Consider the following 20,904-nt stretch of genomic DNA (forward strand, 5'->3'; position numbering starts at 1 on the left):
GAGCAAAAATCCTCTTAGCTCTTTCAATGAAAAAAAAAAATTGCATTTCTATTATATATGTCTCCCGAGTGGAATTGCAGGGTCACTGGGTATGTACATGCTGATTACTGGATTCTTAATGGAAGACAGACAAGTTTGTAGAGAACTCCAGATGCCACTAAGAAAGCATCGTCTTTAAGAACCTAAGAACTAAAGGAAATTCTTTATGGCTGGGTCTCAGAGTACAAGATGAAAGACATGGCTTTTTCTCCTGCAGGATGAGTCATTTCCATGAACACAGGGTCAAAGTCCGTCATATTTATTTCTATATTCCCAGCATCCAGTATCTACAAAGAAGGTGTCAAAAATTTTGCTTAATAAATATATGAGTATTACAAGAAAATCAGGCACATACTCAAGTGATTTTAATACAGAGTACGGTGATTCTCGCCATGATAGAGACACTCATATGCATGAACACAGACACAACACACAGTCTACTCAATGATAAGCAAATAAAATTATAGGTTCACATGATGCAAAGCTCAGAGATACCTCTGAGTTCATTTTGCACAACTTCTTGTTTCAATAAGTCTTGCTACTGTGTGCTGCACATGGTGTAGGACGATCTCAACAAATACCATTTTTTATAAGCAAAATACATTTTAATCCATAATCTTCGTCTTAATTTATAACTTGTGTTTAGTGGATGCTGTCATACTTAACATGTTAATATTTGAAAAGCTGCTATTTTGCATCTTCTTCTACATAATGTTCAATGTCATGTCTGCAATATGGAGTTATTCCACAGAAACTGAAGACATTTTCACCCCATGAGAATTTTGTGTGTACTTGATACTGAAATACAAGCATGTCGGTGGGGAGCTTCACTAAACAATCAACAGAAACTACACACAATCCACACTGATAGTTTCTGTTTTTTAATAAAATGTTTATTTAATTTTGATGGTTTCAATGCTTCATTGGCAAAAAACAAAGTGTTGGCAAAGGAACACAATGGTAAATCAAATACCTCAAAGAGGTAAGAGGAATAGAGGAATTGTTTTTACCATGTGGTCAGGAGGCCTCTTAAAGAGGGGACACTTGTCCAGTGGGAGGAGGAAGCAGTCAGGATTGGGCAAAGTGGTGGAGACCCGGAGGGTGTGTGCTTAGCAGGTACCAGTGTCTACAAGGAGGTCAGCTCAATAAGGCTAGAGCAGAAGACAGCTCAATGAATAGAGAAGGTAGAGGAGGAGACTAGAGAGGAGGAGAGAGCCATTAACAGTGAAGGAGAATGTTTCAGGGCTTGAAAGCTATAGCATGAGGACTTCGGACTTTTATCTTAGTAAGATGTGGCACCACTAGGAAAATGATCTAACATGTTAGATATAAATTTTAATAGGAGTCTTTCATTCTCACAGAATGAATCCAATTACTAATTAAATTAAATTAAATTACTCTTAATAATTTCTAATTAAATTACCCTGAATAAAATAATTCATCCCTAATAACTGTGTTTCAAACAAGTTACTTTTTTCACATTTTTAAAAATTAGTGCATTATAATTGTACATACTGATGAGATTTGTTGTTGTATATTTGTACTTGCACCAACACACAATAACAATGTAATTTGGCCAATATCACTCCCCAGCACTTTCCCTGTCCCTCCCCACCTCTCACCTCTTGGTCCCTTTCAGGTACTGATCTCCCTTTGATTTTCATGAGATCTGCTCCCACCTTTTGTTTTCTTCCTTTTTCCTCTCTAGCTTCCAAATATGAGAGAAAACATACTTGACCCTGAACTTTCTGAGTTTGACTTATTTTGCTAACATGATGGTCTCTAGTATCAATCATTTTCCTGCACATGACATAGTTTCATTTTCCTATATGCCTGAATAAAATTCTATTGTGTACATATACCACACTTTCTTTATTCATTCATTGGTTGATGGACTCTTGGGCTGGTTCCATAATTTGGCTATTGTGAATTGAAACATATTGCTTTTGACATGTTTCCTTTGTATCTTCAAGCCTCGAATAGTGAATGTGAATCTTACACTAAAAAAACTTGAATATATGGAACAATTCACATTCTTTTTAAAATTTGATCCTTACTCTCTGTACCACCAGAATTGTAAAATACTAAATTTCATATTAATGAGCTTCTTGGTTTCTACCATCTTATTTATTATTTTTAAGTTCCTAGGAGACATGTGCAGAAGAAAACATTGGGAGAATGTCTCTCTGCTCTTAGGACCCCCAAAAGGATCCATTTGCTAAGCCCACACGGTTAGTTGAAGTGCAGAGCTTCATGCTTGGAGCACAAACAGGAGGCCACGCTTGGAATTCAGAAAACTTGCCAAGTTGGAAATCCCAGATCTTGTGTTAGTTAACTTTCCTTTGTATAAAATACAGCCATTTCCCAGAGTCCTGCCACTTCTTTGGGGTCCTGATTGGAGAGATTTGGACTCCCCTTTCTAGTCAGAAGTCAGAACTTCATGTCTTTTCTCCTCTTGGATAATACACCTCTCTCCACTTCTTAGAATCTCTTTTCTCCTCAAAGACATCTTGCCTTTCCTCCTTCCCTCCAGAATTGCTATGCTAATCTTCTCAATTAGTTTGGGCTTTTACAAATAAAGAAAATGCTAGTCCTTAGACATCTTCTGCTTTAGACCCAATACATTTGGAGCTCCCCTAAGTTAAGAGAGGACTAAGAGTGCAGATAGCCAAAGCATAAAATAATTGCTTCATAAAGCATCCTCTCATCCCTGGAAAGCCATCTCTGTGTAGATTTGAAGCTTGGCCCTGACTTATCTGCTATTCAGTTAGTCTTGTGCTGAGGGCGAGCAAAAAGGGCAGCACACTCTGAAATACCATTTATAGTCCTCTCATTTGTCCACATTGGTAATGTACTATCTGATTTATTTAAGGCTCTTCCAGTAAAACTGCATCCAGTTGCAAACAGAAATGCTACTTCATTCTCCAACTTGTACCCAGAGGACACAAGCAAACTTTGCAGGCTTATTCTTGCAGCCAGGATGGCCTACTTCCCTAATGCCCTACTCACCTACTAAAATCCCTGAGGTTCAGAGCTCTGTCATATGATCACTTGAATAAAAGCTACTCAGGAGATTAAGTCCAAAAGGAGGAAATATATTTATGCTTCACTGAGTTGAGCCATGATCTCAGTGTAATGGTGCTTCTGGTAAAGACAAAGATGGTTCTGGAAAAGAAAAACCTGCTAACTTGTAACATGCAATATAAGCATTATAACAAAGGTAAAAGCTCTTTTGACCTTGTGAATAGACTCAGTTTGTTCCTTGCCTTTGAGTTTTTCAAATCTGTACTAATTTTGAGCCTTATAACCCAGACTTGAAGACAGCCTTATTGAATCTACCTGTCACCTTTTCACCATTCAACAGCCTAGGCAAGGACCAAGTGTCTGTGATCCAACTTTATTGGCTTAATTTTACATCCTTTTCCAAAAAAAAAAAAAAAAAACCTTCTGAAAATAAAAAGGAAATTGTTCCATTTTTTACTCAAATAAATTTACTCTCTATTAAATCTGTTCTTATTGTCATTGATGTGATACAGTCATATTAAGTGATAAAAGCATCTTTTTCAGTACAAATACAACCAAGAAGAGACCTATGATAGTCTCACACTCCAAACAGCACATAGCAATAAGGAAGGTCCGCAGTAGTTGAAGGCCATGTTTATTATTATTTTTAAAAAGTTTTACATTTTACTAATTTACATATTTAATAGAATGTAATAGCATTTTATTGGTTCTTTTTAGTTATATATAAAATTAGGCTACATTTTGACTTAATCACAAAAACATGAAATATAATTTGCTCTAATTCAGTTCCCAACACCTCCCTCCTCTTCCCTACCTCTGCTCCCCTCCCTCTATTCTACTGATCTTTTTGCAATTAATTCATAGTTTTTCTTTTTTTTAATTAGTGTCATGGATATATTTGATGTCAGGATTCACTATTTTATATTCATGTATGTACACATGAAATTTTGGTCAGATTCATTCCACTGTTTTTCTTTCCTTTTCCTGTCCCTCATTTGTCCCCCCCAAAATCCCTTTGTCTACTCTACTGATCTTTTCTCTATTTGGATGGAATTCAAAGGCCTTGTTTTTTAACAAGCTCTCTTAGTTAATTGCATCTAAACTGACCCTGTCATTTGGTGTCATTGGTGATTAAAGCCTCTCCATACAGTCATTCATCAAACATTTGTTCTGTGGCTTCCACAGGCCAGAAGTCACACGTATCCATTATTGTGACAGCCCAGTGTTTAAGCTTCCTGTTTTTTAAAATAGAAATCTAAAAGCAAAACAGATCCAGATAATTGTTTTTAAAGGTGCACCTCAATACTTCTGAATACACAATGCCTGAGAACAAGAATGAAGTCGTTATTTTAAAATCATCTTTCTGAGCTTGGAGGGGAAAGCAGAATTTTCTGTCTTTGGTGTACTCATTTATTACTCAAGGTGGTACACTCTCCAGACAGAACCACAATTGAGGTACTTTTTCTTTCTCTTTTGGGGGGTAGAAACGTTCTCCAAAGATCTGAGATGGGAATATTTTGTAATATTCTGTTTAGCACCTCAAAAAGAAGGGGTATCAAGAATATTGCCATAGTCCTCCTCCTCCCCTTAGTTCTTTCACTTTTTCTCTTCCTCCTTTTCTTCCTCCTCTTCTTCCTCTTACTTTCCCCCTTTTAACTTTTATTCCCCTTCTTCTCCTTTTTCCTTTTCTTTCCCCTCCTCCTCCTCCTCCTCTTCCTCCTCCTCCTCCTCCTCCTCCTCCTCCTCCTCCTCCTCCTCCTCCTCCTTCAGTTTATCACTTTCCTGTAGCCCATAGGGAAATCTGAGACTCTGTGTAGGCCAGTGATGATGATGTGGGCCCTTTGCTCAGGAAAATGAGTAGGTGGGAGACAGAGGCTTGGAATGAAGAAAACAGTTACTACTTTTTAAACTAAACTTTCCAGTGTTGGGGCTTTATTTCCATTAACTTACATATGAATGTCTTCGAGTATTCTTTCCAGTAAGCCAATGTGCTGCTTGGATTCTAGACAGGAATCTTACTGTCCTAAATTTCTATGGTATTCATATAATGAAACCGTGAGCTATGTAATGGAAACACAAAGATGAATGGTCTATGATCCTGGCACTAGGGAACCTCATTATTTAGGTTAGAAAATAAAAACATAATAAGCACTTTAAATTGAATTCTCACAAAATGTCATAAGGAAACTGAAGCATGTGAGGCCCCACCAGTATAGGACTTGACTCAAGGCTTGAACCTACAGCATTTAAGAGTCAGTCCTTGAAGTTCTGAGGACTCACAGAGAAGGAAGGATTTGAGGCCTATGATCATGTTTTGGCTTAGTCTTGAAGAACACATGGTAGACTGCACCCTCCTGGAGGATAAACCAGGTGAGGACATTCAATATATAAGAAAGGGAAGATGAAAGATTGTCAAAGGGTGAAGAACAACATAGACACTCTTCATCTCTAGTAAGTCAAGACCTATCTCTTTGTTCTTAGGCCATTGATTATTTATCTACATGTGTTCATATCATTTGGTTTAATTATATAGTTGCCCAAGGAAGTATATTAAAAGCAAAAACTTGGAAAGGAAACCCTGAATGAATAATTAATATGAGAAGTATCATGACATACTGGTGGAGAAAGGTACTTAGAGAGCCAGGCAGTAGTATATGCCTGTAATCCCTGCAACTCGGAAGGCTGAGGCAGGAGCATTGCCAAGTTCAAAACCAGCCTCAGCAATGTAGCAAGGCCCTAAACAACTCAGTAAGACCCTTTCTCAAAATAAAAATAAATAAATAAAGGGCTGGGAAAGTAGCTCATTGGTAAAGCACATGATTCAATCCCTAGCACCGCACCCCCCACCAAAAAAAATACTTTTATTTGTATGGGAAAAAATTAAATTGGTACTTGGCTTGTGTGCAGTGGTGCTGTGCCCAGATCTCCCCTTCAGCATGATGGCATTAATGTAATGGGAGTGTTGCTATTGACACTTCACAACTGAATCCTCAGGAATCGTTCTTGTCCTAAGAGAGCTTCCTTGCTGTAGGCTGTGCCCCTCATGAGAACAGCTCATATTTGAGAACTGGTTGATGTAGGAGTATAAATTCCATCAATTTGAGGCATCCTGGGAAGGCCATGCCAGCACTGGAGCTCCCCAGGAATCTGTTGCAGCCTCAGCTTCATCTGCTTCCCCATTCGAATTCTTTCTCTGTTCAAACCTGCTTCCTTCACTTCTTTCCAGATGTTGTTCCCATGTTCATTCTCCAGTAAGCATCATGTATATGAATCATGAACTCAGAAACTGTTTCCCAGGGAGGTCCACCTAAGATGAATCTCTAACTCACACCATACCAGGTAAAGAAAACCAAGGCACAAAGTGAAGAAATAATTTGCACAAGGTCATACATCTGAATAGTGATAGAGCTAGGATTCAAATCTGGGCGGTCTGGATGTCTGGTCCTTACCCTTAGCCACTAATGGCAAAGAAAACATCATGGATGAATCACACAAATATATGGCAGAGCAAATAAACCAAGTCATAAAAAATACAAGCAGTGTGATTCTAGTTATATGAAACACAAGACCAGACACAATGGTGTAAAGAAAGGTAAGTGAATGATTGTAGAAAAAAATCAGAAAGTGGTTATCTGGGAGGTTTTTACACATCTGTACATGCACATAATGATGTTTTAAACTATGCGTATGCTTTCTGTTCACTTTTTTTTGGTGAATGGAACTTATCTCACAATTTTAAAAATTGGAATAAAGAAATCCCTGGTGAGGGGAGGTGACTGCAGCTGAACCCTGAGAAGTGTCTCCCAAGGTCAGCGTTAGGGTTTTACTTCTTTGCTCTTCAGCCACTAACCATGGCATTTTGCAGAAGACTTTCCAAGTTATCTGGTTTGAACAAGGGACTCTGGAGTCCTTGGGTTCCAGACAGGTGTTCACTCCAATTTCTCTTGTTCTAGAGCCATAGATTGCTAAACTATCCATCTCCCTGTGGATCTTCAACGCCTATGTTTTAATTCACCTGTACAACTTTCTCTCTTATATATTGTTTCAGAATCAACATTCTGAAACAAAACTCATCTGTAGCAGAATGAGCTTTTAAAATTCTTTCTTTTTCTTCCTGGGATTCAATTCACATAGCCTGAGACTACAAAGGGAAATAGACATCCTTTCAACATAATAATTAGATTGTAGATCTAGTAGTGTGCAAGATCTGATTACCTTGAAGATAACCACTTTCCTTCAGTGTGACACTGTTTTCCTTTATTCTTATGTTATCGGTCAGGGTCTAGACAGTTGGAGATGAAGGGCTGATAATAAGATCAAAAGAAAGGGAACTACTAGAAGTCTTGAGCAAATGAATGTAACAGGAGAAACAAGTTTGGGGGTAAGAGAGAACAATAGGGCCAACTGAGTGCATGGAAAGTCAAACACTGTGACATTGAAATAGTAAGACAAAGTGTGGCCACAGTGGTGTAACAGACCCAGAAACCACTTTGGACTCCTTAGACATTCCCCCCTTATATGTTTATAATTTTTTCAGCTGTGTGTCAGACAAACATTCAGGCTACGTGGAGTAAGGACCGTGCTCTTCCCTCTCCCTCTCCAAAAGGACATAGTTCTGGAGATTCCACCTTTATCCAATTTACCAACTCTACGAGCATATGCTAAGTATTAAGGATCTGAACAGAAGAGGCACTGAGAAGACAATTCCTTCTGTCAGGGAGACAACAGGTCAACTGATAAGGGGAGCCTCACACATGCCATGGGGGGTAGACCTTCTCACACATGCCATGGGGGGTAGACCTTAGGGAAAAAGGAAAGGAATAAACAGGGCCCTGTCTCTGAGTCCATCTAGAAGTTAAAGTAAGTCATCAAAAATAACTTTAAAAATCACATATTATATGTATTCTCCATGAGGATGAGTTGAGGGAGTTTAGACAGTGGAGGAAGAGTTTTGGAAAGGAATCTTGCAAGAAAATGTTGAATAGCTGGGGTTTGAAAATAAGCAGTTAAGTAATTATGGTTACCCTGTATTCTGCCTTTTTTTTTTTTTTTTTGTACTAGAGACTGAACCCAGAGACACTTAACCACTGAGCTAAGTTTCCTTTCCTTTTTCCTTTTTGTTTTGAGACAGGATATCACTAAGTTGCTTAAGGTCTCGCTAGGTTGCAGAGGCTGTCTTTGAACTTGTGATCCTCCTGCTTCAACCTTCAGAGAATCCAGGATTACAGGTGTGTGCCACGGCACCCTGCTGTGCTATATTTTTGAAAGTTTTTCTGTTTGTATTTTTTCTCTTCACATTTTTATAGTATAGTACTTTGAACTCAGCAAATACAGAATGAATTGAGGGACGACATTTGGGGAAGGGACTAGAGCACAATTTCAATGTTTAAAGACTTCCAGATGGAACATGGACTCCAAGGGCATAAGCACATATTTCTTTCAAGTATTATTTCTTGGGCAATTAATAGAATAACATTTTAATTAAAGCCATGTTGTGAGAACATGGAAAAATAGGGTATGATTAGGAAAAAGTAGAATCATGGTCTTGCTTATCTTGATTCCTCAATGGAATGAAAAACTGCATCATGAGACAGAGCCACTGTTTGATGGTTCAGGAACCAAAAAACTAAGCTGATATTTGTCAAAGCACTTAAGTGGGTTTGTTTTATGATAATCTTTTTTCCATTACTAAGGCAAAGAATAAACTTGTATTTCTTCATTGAAGAATTTCTAAGGCTTAGCATTTCAACAGCAGGAAATTCATTTCTCAACTTGCACTTATCATGTAAGAGGCATGAAATTGCTCACGAATTAATAGACTGACAGCCATTGTCATTTCCTGGTGGAACACTTTAATAATTAGGGGGGGGGGCGGGTGGAAACCTGGATACCAGGCCCAGTTCATAGTTTCTTGGGACATGTTCCTGAATTTCTGAGATTTGCATTGGATTGTTTATGGGAACTAAAGCCATTGAATTTAGGAGGGAGGAATCCATCTCTTAGAGCAAGGCTGTGGAGTCGGATCATCTTGTCAAGTGTCTGCTGTGCTCAACCTTTAGCTGCAGCTTGTTTCTCACATGTAATGACTCAGGAAATACTGCTTCATGGGCTGTAGCTACTTGTCAGGCTTATGACTCAACAAACTGAAATATTAACCAAATGAATTTTATTTCACAATTTAAGCTGCTCACACATAGCACATGCGACTGTGAATGTGATCAGCAGCAGCCTCAGATGTGCCAGTAGAGGAACAGAGATGAAGCAAGAAGTGAGATAGCCTGACCTTAGCTGCAAAGGGCAACAGGATACCAACAGATGCAAGGTCATGCTGTTTTCCTCCTGTTGAAAGTCAGGCCCCTGACAAATTTATGCAAATGCAACATGTCTTGAAGGCGACTTCTTTGTGCCAAATGTTTTCAGTTTTCTTTGGCCAAGGCTATAGATAATATTAACTTATTTTAGAGTATGCCTTCCAATTTTTCTGCAAGCTGGGGTCAAGGGGCATCCATTTCACAGAAAGGCCAAGGTCTGAGATGCAAGGTTGAGAGTGAGTCCCAGAGCAGGGTTAAAACGGGAGACAGTTTCACTGAACTCACGCCAGCCTTCCTCCCCACCCCTCCTCAGAGTAGCCAGGGTTCACTGAAGGAATAGTAATTATCATCTAAACCTGGGAACAGAGGAGCCTGGCACTTTGAGGTGACCCCCCTCACTTTATTCAAGCTCTCCCTTGAAAAACTCCCTCTTCTCAATTAACATGATATGAACACTAGGGAAAAATATAGTGGCCACTCATACTTCAGAAGTAAATTTAATTAAAATTTAATAAAATGCTCAGAAAAAAAATATTCTGCAACAGAACTATAATCCTTGGTCCTATAGGAGCTCACTATTGGTCAGCAAGTGTCTCCAGGTATCACTGCAGTCCCTTGAGTCCCACATATGTGCTATATGAACATACTGGCCCTCCCCTTGCACTGTCCTCTTCTGTGGTGGCCTCATTTCCCAGATGGGATATATATATATATATATATATATATATATATATATATCCCATCTGGAAAGCTCTCTTGCCTGAGAATGTTTGTCTTAAGAGTGTCCCCCCACCCACAATTGGACTTATTGATGATGAAGGTGTTTCTTTTGACACATGCCATGGCTCTAGAAAAGATAAAGAATGTATTTCTCACAAGCTAGACATTCCTTCCATAGTGTCCTAGACTGGTACAGCATTCTGCATCCAGGTGGGAATTCTCAGTGACTAGCTATGTGTCCATTTTTATTGTTCCCACTTCATTCTTAATGGATCCTGAATTCTAATCAAATTTTGCATGCTCATGGGTAAGGAATATTAAATGACCCTACACGAATGGAGAGAAATAGCATTTTGTAAGTGGAAGGGGCCTAAAAAATAATCTACCCCATCTCCCTTAATTTTCTGATGAGTAAAGAGAGGTTTAGAGAAGTTGTTCATTGACAGTGCATTGTTGGTAATAGGACCCTGGCTTCCACTTTAGAGCACTGTTAATTATACCATCACTTTGATTATGTTAACATCATTACAAGGGCCATGGTAAATGTATTCAATTCAACAAGTAGTTACTGATTCCCCAGTGTGTACAACTGCAGTTCACTATATGAGACACAAATGTTAGACATACAGCTAAGTGCTAGCAATCCTGACAAAGTCCTTGTTCTCCTGGATTTCACATATAACTGGAGAATAGATTGCAAGGAAAGCATTACCAATATTATGGTTATGACCTTGAGTCACCTCACTACACAGTGAGATCATTTGCAAAGAAGCAGCTAACTGAATGCCACTCTGCAATCATGGCCAACATGATATCTTCTGACTTCTGTGGCATTCCCAACTTAGAACCCTCTAGGCACATGTTAAGGATCAGGCTCTAAAGAGGTGTTCACAATGAACATGAGAGGTGTTGGGGTGGTCTGCTTAGAAAACATACTAGATAAGCAATCATTTGTAGAAGCAAGTACAGTAAGCCAAAGCAGAAATTTACCCAAAACCAATTGAGAAAATTTTTATTTTTAACATGTATATTTCCTTGTTAAAGAATTAAATTAAGTCAGAATTTCCTATAAATATTTTTGTATAGAAATGAGTTAACTCATTAATTATAAAGTAAAGGACTTAAGGAGCAAGGCAGAAATTCTAGCAATGAGGCCATTAGAAGATGGTTTAGAGGGCTTTCCCTGCCCTGGTGAAATAGCCCTTCAACCCTCAACCTCCTTTGATTTCGGTCTCAACTTTTTTATTTAAACCAACATTCTGCTGACTGGACTTCAGACCAGGACACTGGCATTGTGTGTTTTTTTAAAGAAAGTGCTATCTATGCTGCTGTGCATAAACCAAATGGTTTAAATTCTTTCAGATGGCAATTATATATCTATAAAAGTGCTGATAAGTTGGACAAAAGTAATTTCCTCAAAGAGAAGTTATTTATGTATCTTATATGTTCCATGTTGGATGTTCTTTCCTTAAGAGAAAAAAACCCTAATGTCTGGGGATGTAACTCAGTGTTAAAACACTTGCCTAGCATGCACCATGAGGACCAGGAAGGGAAAAAAAATCCCAAAACCCAACCCAACCCAACCCAACCAAACCAACCAGCCAACCAACCAAACAACAACAACAAGAAAAGAAGACTTAGGATTTGTCCTAGAAGAATTTACAGTCCAGTTGGGGAAATACCATGAGATAATAAAACTCCTTGTCAATTATGAGTAGCAATTCAGATTGAGAGTCAGATCATGGCTGTTTTGGAATTTCCATGTGAAGTTATGGTGCATACCACATTCATGCTAAATAGAATTTCCTCACTAAAACATTCTGTGTTAAGCACCTACTATGTGCCAGCTAGTCATCTGAACCATTGGAACTGACTTGTAAATAAAACAGGAGGAATTCCTTGATCTCATGAGAACTTACACTTTAGCAGAGGCTTGGTTGTTTAAATTGACAGACCCTACAGGGGCTCATATCCTGTGATGCTTTATAGTACTTAAGATAAGCAAGTTGTCTGCAACAATTAACATCATAGCAAAGCTACCTGGAAGACCCATTCAGAGGAAAAAATTGTCCAGAACAGGAAAGCACAAATGATTTTAATTTACCTGCAGTTGAAAATATTGCCATAAACATTTCTCTTCAAATTTTCTTTCCCCTTGCATTTTTTTTCATTTAAAAATAAATTTATAAAGGCTGACTTACATGGATTATCTAAAGCATGCTAGTCACTCCATCTGGGGTGTTCCACTGGGCAATTACAGGAGAGTCAGAGAGTCTTCCTTCTAAGGATAAAACACTTTACAGTGGCTTTTATCCAGTCTACTAAGCTGGCAGTTCTCTTGAAAATAACTTTCTGCATGTCTAGCTTGTGTACAATCATCTGTGATTTTTTCCTGAATGAACCCAAATATGCTTTTCTACTCTGCAGCATTCAGAGTGTAGCCCCCAAATTAGTTATACTCACAGTCCCTGTGTCTTAAAAGTTCTTCAGGGAAATGATGATATTGTCCCACATCATGTGATATATACTTCTCATAATGAACTGGGCTCTGTCTCTGCTCTGTGCCTTAGCAGCTTTGTAAAGGACAATTTCTCAGAGCCTCAGTTTTCAATGATACAAATGAAAATAATTGGCAAATTCTAAAATGGTTGATGTGAATGATTATAAACACGTACATTGAGGTCTAGCTATACATTGAGAACTTGCTTTAGGCTGTGCAAAAATGCTGGCTTCTTCTGTGGTTCTATTTATTTAATTTTCATGCAAGTTTTATAAACAGAGATAGATTATTAGTTATATTTAATAGATAAAATAAATGGGAGACAGAAAGTAATCTAGAGTAAAACAGGCAGTCAGCAGAGGGACTGGGATTCTAATTCTGAATTATTGGACTTTACACCTGCTCTTTTTCAGCTAGACCAGGTGACTGCCCCCATACAATAAATAACACCACCACAGAATTGCCTAAGTAAGTATGTTGCTAAAATGTACTTTTTTGCCAAGAATGATGGTGCACAACTGTAATCCCAGTGACTCAGAGATGGAGGCAGGGGATCAGGATTACAAGTTCGAGGTAAGCCTCAGCAATTTAGCAAGGCCTTGAGCAACTTAGTGAGATACTGCCTCAAAATAAAAAAACAAAAATGACTCTGGATATAGCTCAGTGGTAAAACACCCCTGAGTTCAATCCCAGTAACCCCCACCCGCAACAAAAAAAATAAATTTTCTTAACAAAGAAGTGAGATCAATTTTCAGTCAGGGGAGACATTTTGAAACTATCCCCCTAAAAACATATGATAACTTAACTTTCTTAGAAAAGTTCTTCTGACTGTGATCCTTTTTGAAGATGGGAAGCTACAATAGAAGACTTGAGTGGAAATTTAAGCATTTATTTGGAACATTACATTTATTTAGATTATGGATAAGAAAATTTGGTGGATTCTTTCTTGTAGAAGACTAAGTTTCTGACAATCTCTTGACTTAATTTATTTTGTGGCCTGATGTTGGCTAAAGTCTTCACAGTTTCCTCAATCTTTCCAGATTCCATCTGAGGGTAAAGTACTACTATTTCCTAATTTTATAGATGAAGAAAAGGCAATAGAGAAATGCAGAGGTGGAGTTCTACCCGGATGGCCACCTCCACTAGAGGGGGTGCTGGGGGTGCTCAAAGATATTTGCTAAGAGATGTATACATCAAATTTGTCACGGAAACAACAGAGACATGAGGTAGGGTTTCTAAGAATCAGCTCTACTCTGACGAAGGTCATGCTTAAGTTATTCCAAAAGATGCATCTTCACATTTAAGTGAATGACCATGACACCAGCGGGGAATCTAAGAACATTTTGTTTTCTTGCCAGGATACTGAATTGCATTTACGTCACTGTGAAAAGGGAAATGAGTTCTCTGACTAGGTTTGAGGAATAAGTCTGCTAGACCACACATCCTTAACTCCAGCGTGATCCGTGCCCTCAGCAACTGACCTCATCCAAGCCTGGGATGAGGAGGCCGACTTGTCCAAAATGGAAAGTTTAAAGCTTTTTTTTTTTCTCTCTCTTTTAATGAAATTAATTTTTCCTTCCTTCCTTCTTTTCTTTTCTCTCCTTCTCCACTGACCCACCTCCCTTTTTTTTCCCTTTTATATCTTCTTTCTAAACAAGGAGATAACATGTAAGGTTATACACTTAAAATTTTTCATCTGATAATTTAGTTTTATTTATTTGTCATAAGAATGAGAGCTACCAATTATTTAGCACTAATTGTATTCCAGGGTCTACCTAAGGAAGATTTTTTTTTTGTTTGTTTAGCGGTGCTGGGGACTAAACCCAGGGCCTTGTGCATGCTAGGCAAGCAATCTACCATCTGGACTATATTCCCAGCCCCCAGGTTCTTCTATCTAAGACTTGACAAGTGTCAACAAGTTCTTTGGGAATTTAATTCTTGACCATATTATGAGGTAGATATTACTGGTTATTACTTTTAGATTGAGAAAGAAATATGGAAAGGATGAGATATGGCTCAAGTCCACACTAATGGTAATTTTTTTAGAAATAACTCTTCAGTATAGTTATACTTGACATTAGAGTGTGTGTGTTCTTAACTGCCCTCCTCTAAGTTTTTTTTTTTTTAGAGAGAGAGAATGAGAGAGAGAGAGAGAATTTTAATATTTATTTTTTAGTTTTCGGCAGACACAACATCTTTGTTTGTATGTGGTGCTGAGGATCGAACCTGGGCCGCAGGCATGCCAGGCGAGCGCGCTACCGCTTGAGCCACATCCCCAGCCCTCCTCTAAGTTTTAAGTAGCTCCTTCATGGCAGCTTTGAACCACATTTCCAGTCACGCTGCACAAGTGGAGATATTGACCCATAACAATTACAGCACTGCTTTCAGAGTACTTCACCTGTGTGACCAACACAAATTCTCATATCCTCACAGCATTCCACTTCATTGTTCTTTTTTTAAAAAAATTTATTGGTGCATTATTATAATTATACACAATAGTGGGATTCATTGTTACACATTTGTACATGCACATGATATAGTAATATAAATAGGCCAATATCATTTCCCAATATTTCTCCTTTCCCTCTCCTGGTGCTCTTTTTATTTCAATTTTGTGGATTAGCAACTGAATGCAGAGAGGATAAGCAATTTGCCCAAGATCAAAACCAGGAAGTATTGGAACTGGCATTCAAATCGCAGGCCCCTTACCTCCCAAAGCCAAGCTTAGACCACAATTCTATCCTGTCCTTCTGAATTACTAATATAGCTAGCACAACCTAAATATGTGTGCAACTCTTACAGAATTACACTGCCTATTTAAAACTTTGATACAAAATATGCAATTCAGACTTTTGTCAGTTCTCTAACTTTCACATTTCATGATTTTATTTTTAATCATATAATCTTTAGTTAAAATTAAAAAATGATGCAGACTGTCCCACATGTCTTTATCACATGAAGAAGGAGACTTTCTAAACACTGATGAAACCTCTAAATCAACATACTCTGCAGTTTATAGATCTTTCTTCCTGGAATTTAACTTGCATATGCCTACTGTTTTCTTAAAGCATTAAGAATGTACAAACAAGACATTTACAATGTATGGCATGTAGCATACACCTTCCTGCGGTTGATGGCAAATGGTCAAGGGAAGCACCAGATCACCTCAGCCAGTGATCTCAGATAAGGAAGCTCTGGTCCCATTCTGGCAGGGCCATGGCAGGCCTAATTCTCAAGGACCACCTATAAAAAGTGCAAAACTCTTGATCTTTCAATAAAAATGAAGACACTAGATGTTGGACAAGTTTCCCAAGTGAGATGTCAAGGTGGAAGTTGATATTAAAATCTAGAGTCACTTTGTGTCATCTATCTGGATAAATAGATGATAGTATGAAAGGCAACATGATATAGGTCCAGGTTGAAGAGCATTAAGACCCCAGGACTGGGCTTTAATCCATGCTCTGTTATTCACGCCCAGTGTCATCCTGGCCAAAGTTTGAGCTGCAGGTGTTGCAACTATGAAAGGAGGATTCATTCAATAGATATGTGTTGACTTATGATGGTGTACCAGGCCCTGTTTTCAGTACTATACGAAGCAGTGAACCAGACAGACACAAAGTTTCACCCTTATTTAGTTTATATTCTAGTATATGTCGGAGGATGTGGGATGTGCAGAGTCAGATAATAAACCAATGAGATGTGAACTATATAGTAAGTCAAATGCTTGAAAGTATCAAAGAGTAAAAGAAAGCAGAGAAACTGAGAGGGAGTGTCTGCTAGGGTGGAGATGGGAGCCTAGGAAAGTGAGAGCTATGAATTTAAATAGGGTGGTTATGAAAGTCTCCACTGAGGAGCAGAGATTGTAGGCATGCAGGTATCCAGATCAACAGAGGCAAAAGCTAGTGCAAAGGCTTTGCAGCACCCTCCCAGGTGGGAACAAAAAAATAAATCAATCAATGTTGCTGAAATGGGTTGAATGGGAATCAGGAAGGCACAGGAGCCATAGAGGAGCTAAGGATGTCACAGTTTTCAGATTGAATGACAGAAAGATGGAGCTGCCATTTTTTGAAATGGAAAACTCTTCACAAGGAGTAGATATGATTTTGAATGAACAAAGTTTCTAATGCTGCCCATGTGAGTTGTCCAGGATCTAGTTGGACATTCAAATTTGGAGTCAACAGAGGGAACCAGACTGGACATATAAATGTGGGAGTTGCCAGGTAATGAAGATATAAATTTAAAACCACAAGAAGTGTGCATAGGTTGGGAAGAGAAAAGGACCCAATTCAAAGGTATGACAATTTTTAGAGGTCCAGGCAGAACCAGCAATTGGAATGATAAGAGGGTAAAAGAAAGTCAGGAAAGTATAATCTCGTGGAATCAAAAGGTGAAAGTAAGTTAAAAGGAAGAAAATGTGAGCTGAATGTTGTTATAAGTCAATACTCTCATGGCATCATTGCAAATTTTACAATAATGTAAAAGTTCCACACCACAGTGTAATACCAGGCACAGCATCCCATTCCATGCTTGCTCTTATTATTTTAAATGAAATTTTAAAAATCTGTTTAGGATTTCCCAAATAAAATTCAATCTCATTGTAATTTCATGGACATTTTATCTATAATGACTTTATCTTTGTCTTTCCAAAGGCAATAGAACTTTTTTTTTGAAGTTATTTATTTGTTTATTTATTTATTGGTGTAGAGAGTAGGGTTTGGTGGAGGGAGAACTTGCTGCAGGATTTTTTTGTTTTGTTTTTAGAATGGGAGAAAATCTTTGCCACCTGTACTTTATTTTTTTTTATATTAGTTGCTCATGACAATACAATGATCTTGACATATAATACATTTGATTCAAATGGGGTATGAATTCTCATTTTTCCACGTGTACAGATTGCAGGATGGCAATAAAACTTTTTTTAAAGAGAGAGAGAGAGAGAGAGAGAATTTTTTTAATATTTATTTTTTAGTTTTCGGCGGACACAACATCTTTGTTTGTATGTGGTGCTGAGGATCAAAGGATCGAACCCGGGCCGCTCACATGCCAGGTGAGCACGCTACTGCTTGAGCCACATCCCCAGCCCTGCAATAGAACTTTTAACATGTAAGGACATATACTTATTTCCTAAAGGTGCATCATAAAACCTTAAATTAGACTTTCTTTTCCCCATGAAATTTACTTATACTTTTGTAACAAGTCATAGTGAGAAAGTCAGTTAGTTATATAGAATTTGGTTTCACAACTGAATTTTTAGGAATAAATCATTTGGTGCATTAAGTAGTAGTAAGTAGGAGGGAGGGACAATGGAAGGAAAAGAATAAAATAAGACATTTTTTTGTGTTTATTCTGAGTAACACACTACTAGGTCCTTTATTTATGTGTCTCCTTTACTCTGCACATTAATCCCACAAGCTTGAAATGGCTTTTCCCAAACACTGGACATAGAGGAACTTGAATGTGCCTGTTGCTCTGATTCCTGCCAGGTGGGTGTTTTCTCCAAATGCTAAAAATATTTTCTATGATGGAAGAAGCTGTGTTCCTTACCTGCCTCAAAAGGTGAAAGTGACCAAAGGCTGGAGATGTGCATTGTCCCCAGCAGTGTCATTGTCCACATAACCAATCAAAATTTGGGAATAATGTGAACAAATAAATGCAGAATCCAAATTTCAGATCCTTTCTGGCCTAAGTTCTTCATTTTTTTGTTTTAGATAAAAATAATGGAAGCCAAATGTCTTTCTTCCACTTACTTAACCAGATGACTGGAAAAGGATTTGGGAGGCACAGCCACTGGTATCAGATCTCTGCTCTTGGCTTGAGATGTTCATACATAATGTTTATGAGCTGGTGAGTCTGGCTTACCCAATAAAGGATTCATCATGTGTCATCTGCACATTTTGAAGGTTAGAACATTTGTCAGAAGTGGCTCTAAGTCTTTCTGTGTGGAGATGAATATAGAAATTGAATATGGATAATTTAAATAGTTCTGGTGAGTCATAATAAATGCAGTTTCCATAGGACACTGGATTTTCAATGCCACAATCATTACTGGAATCCATAAACAAGTATAAAATCTCACCAGGACTTATGTTATATTGTTCTTTCTGTTCTTTGAGGGAGGGAAAGGGAGATAGAAAAACTTATTTTTGAACTCTGCTGTTTCACACAATATTTTAATTTTAATTTTTTTGGCACTAGAAATTGAACCCAGGGGTTCTTAGCCACTAAGCCACATCCCCAGCTCTTTTTTATTTTTTATTTTATGACAGAGTCTCACTAAATTGCTCGGTTCCTTGCTAAACTGTTGAGACTAACTTTGAATTTGCAATCCTCCTTCTAAATCTCTAGGGTTATAGGCATGTGCTATCATACCAGCAATGGCTTATTTTTAAAGTTTTCTCCCTTTAGAATGTAAAACTCTTTTGTTTTTCTTTTTTTCTTTTTTAGGGACCAGGGATTGAACTCAGGGCACTGGATCACCGAACTACCTCCCCAGCCCTATTCTGTGTTTTATTTAGAGACAGGGTTTCATTGAATTTCTTAGTGCCTCACTTTTGTTGAGGCTAGCTTTGAATTCAAGATCTTCCTGTTTCAGCCTCCGGAGACACTGGGTTTACAGGCATGCACCACTACACCTGGCTAGAAGACAAGGATATGTCTTCTGTTTCCAAAATTATAACCCTCATCTTCTGAAATAGAGTTGACACTCAATAAACATTTGCTGTATGAATGTATTCTGTTTCCTTCTGGACTCCTGCAGATTCTCAGTCCCACTGCAGGCTGCAGAGACATTCACCTAGACTACTTTCAGTGCCATTTATTTTCACTAGTTTATATGAATGGACAGAGAAATGCTGCATAACTGCTCAGAGAATTTAGGTCATATGCTCTGAAATTCATAGTCTTAAATTAGGAGTGAATGTTGAGACTACTAGACTGTGTACTTCATGAGGGCAAGAACTGTGCTTGTCTTCTCACCACTGTATCTCAAGAAGCTTCATAGTACCTGGCCTATAGTGTGGTAAAATAACTAGTTTTAAAATAATCAATTAATAGAAAAGGTGTTTTATGAAACAGCAATGACAAAGATGGACCGACTAAGTATGAAGAGCTAGAGGTAAAGACAGTCATCAGGGTCTCTCAATGTGGTGAAGGCACTCCCCCTCCCACTGTCTTGACAAGGTCACAGTGAGGATGAATGCTGGTGGGAAACAGAAACCATAAAACCCTTTTTTATATAATTGGGACTTTTCATTTTCATGCTCATGTTCCTGAAGGAGGCATGAGTATGTTAAATGCTAAACCAAATTAAATTTCAAATGGCAATCTCTCTCTGAAGATTGCTCCAACGGAACGACTCCTGCTAGAACATAACAGGTAGTTCATGCCTTGAAGTCTGTTCTACCAACCCTCAGCATATCAAGGACAAAATAGAAGGCTGCTCTTCTATCTCAGTACATTGAGGACAAAACTGATAATGGAAAACAATCATTCTCTGAAAGGTCATGAGCATTTTAGGCACCACATTGATTATATCAACTAAGAATCAATCATATTTCCCGCCTCTTAGAAAGCCTAATCATTATGCTGATTGCACAAAGCCCACCATATGTAGTTTTATTTTTGATTAAGGAAAAGTTATGTTATACACTTAGGAAAGTTAAGAAATATAAAGATAAATTCTCCTCTTTTCTGTGAACCCTATTTTACTTCACATAGGGACTTATGATGAGCATAGTTAACGTTGGCGGTAAGTGGGCTAATGTTTAGAACTTGCCTTTTGCTGAGAGAGATTAGAAAGATATAAGAACTAGTGCGCCTTGACTAAGAAAGTAACTCTTTGAGAAAGCAGCTCAACCAGTTTTATGAGAATAAATGTAGGAATTAATTAAAGTAGCTTTGTAAGACATATTTTTAGAGTAATAGAAATTTTATTTAGATTCTCGGGTTTAGAATTCTTTCGTTTTTAGCTGTATGGGTTTCTGATATGCTTTAAGAATGGTTCATAGACTTTAAGAATGCTTCATAGACTTTAGGATATTTTAAGTGTAAGATCTAAGGGGACTTCTTTAGATGGGAAGTTTAGATTAGAAATAAGGTGCAGGTGTACTTTTAACTTGAAGGTTAATGATAGGTTAGGAGACTTAGAGTCTGGTTACGTAGTTTGGCATTAGTTAATAAGAAAATAGCATATCTTGGGAAAAATAGTACAGCTTGTGGAAAATCTGAAAAATGTAAATTAGTGACGTATTTTATTAATGATTCTGTACCCTTAATAATTGATAAGTAAATGTCACATCCTGGAAAAATGTA

Source organism: Marmota monax, unplaced genomic scaffold (genome assembly GCF_021218885.2).
Source record: "Marmota monax isolate L192 unplaced genomic scaffold, Marmota_monax_Labrador192_F-V1.1 WCK01_AAM20220418_F8-fsc00132, whole genome shotgun sequence".
Lineage (NCBI taxonomy): Eukaryota > Metazoa > Chordata > Mammalia > Rodentia > Sciuridae > Marmota > Marmota monax.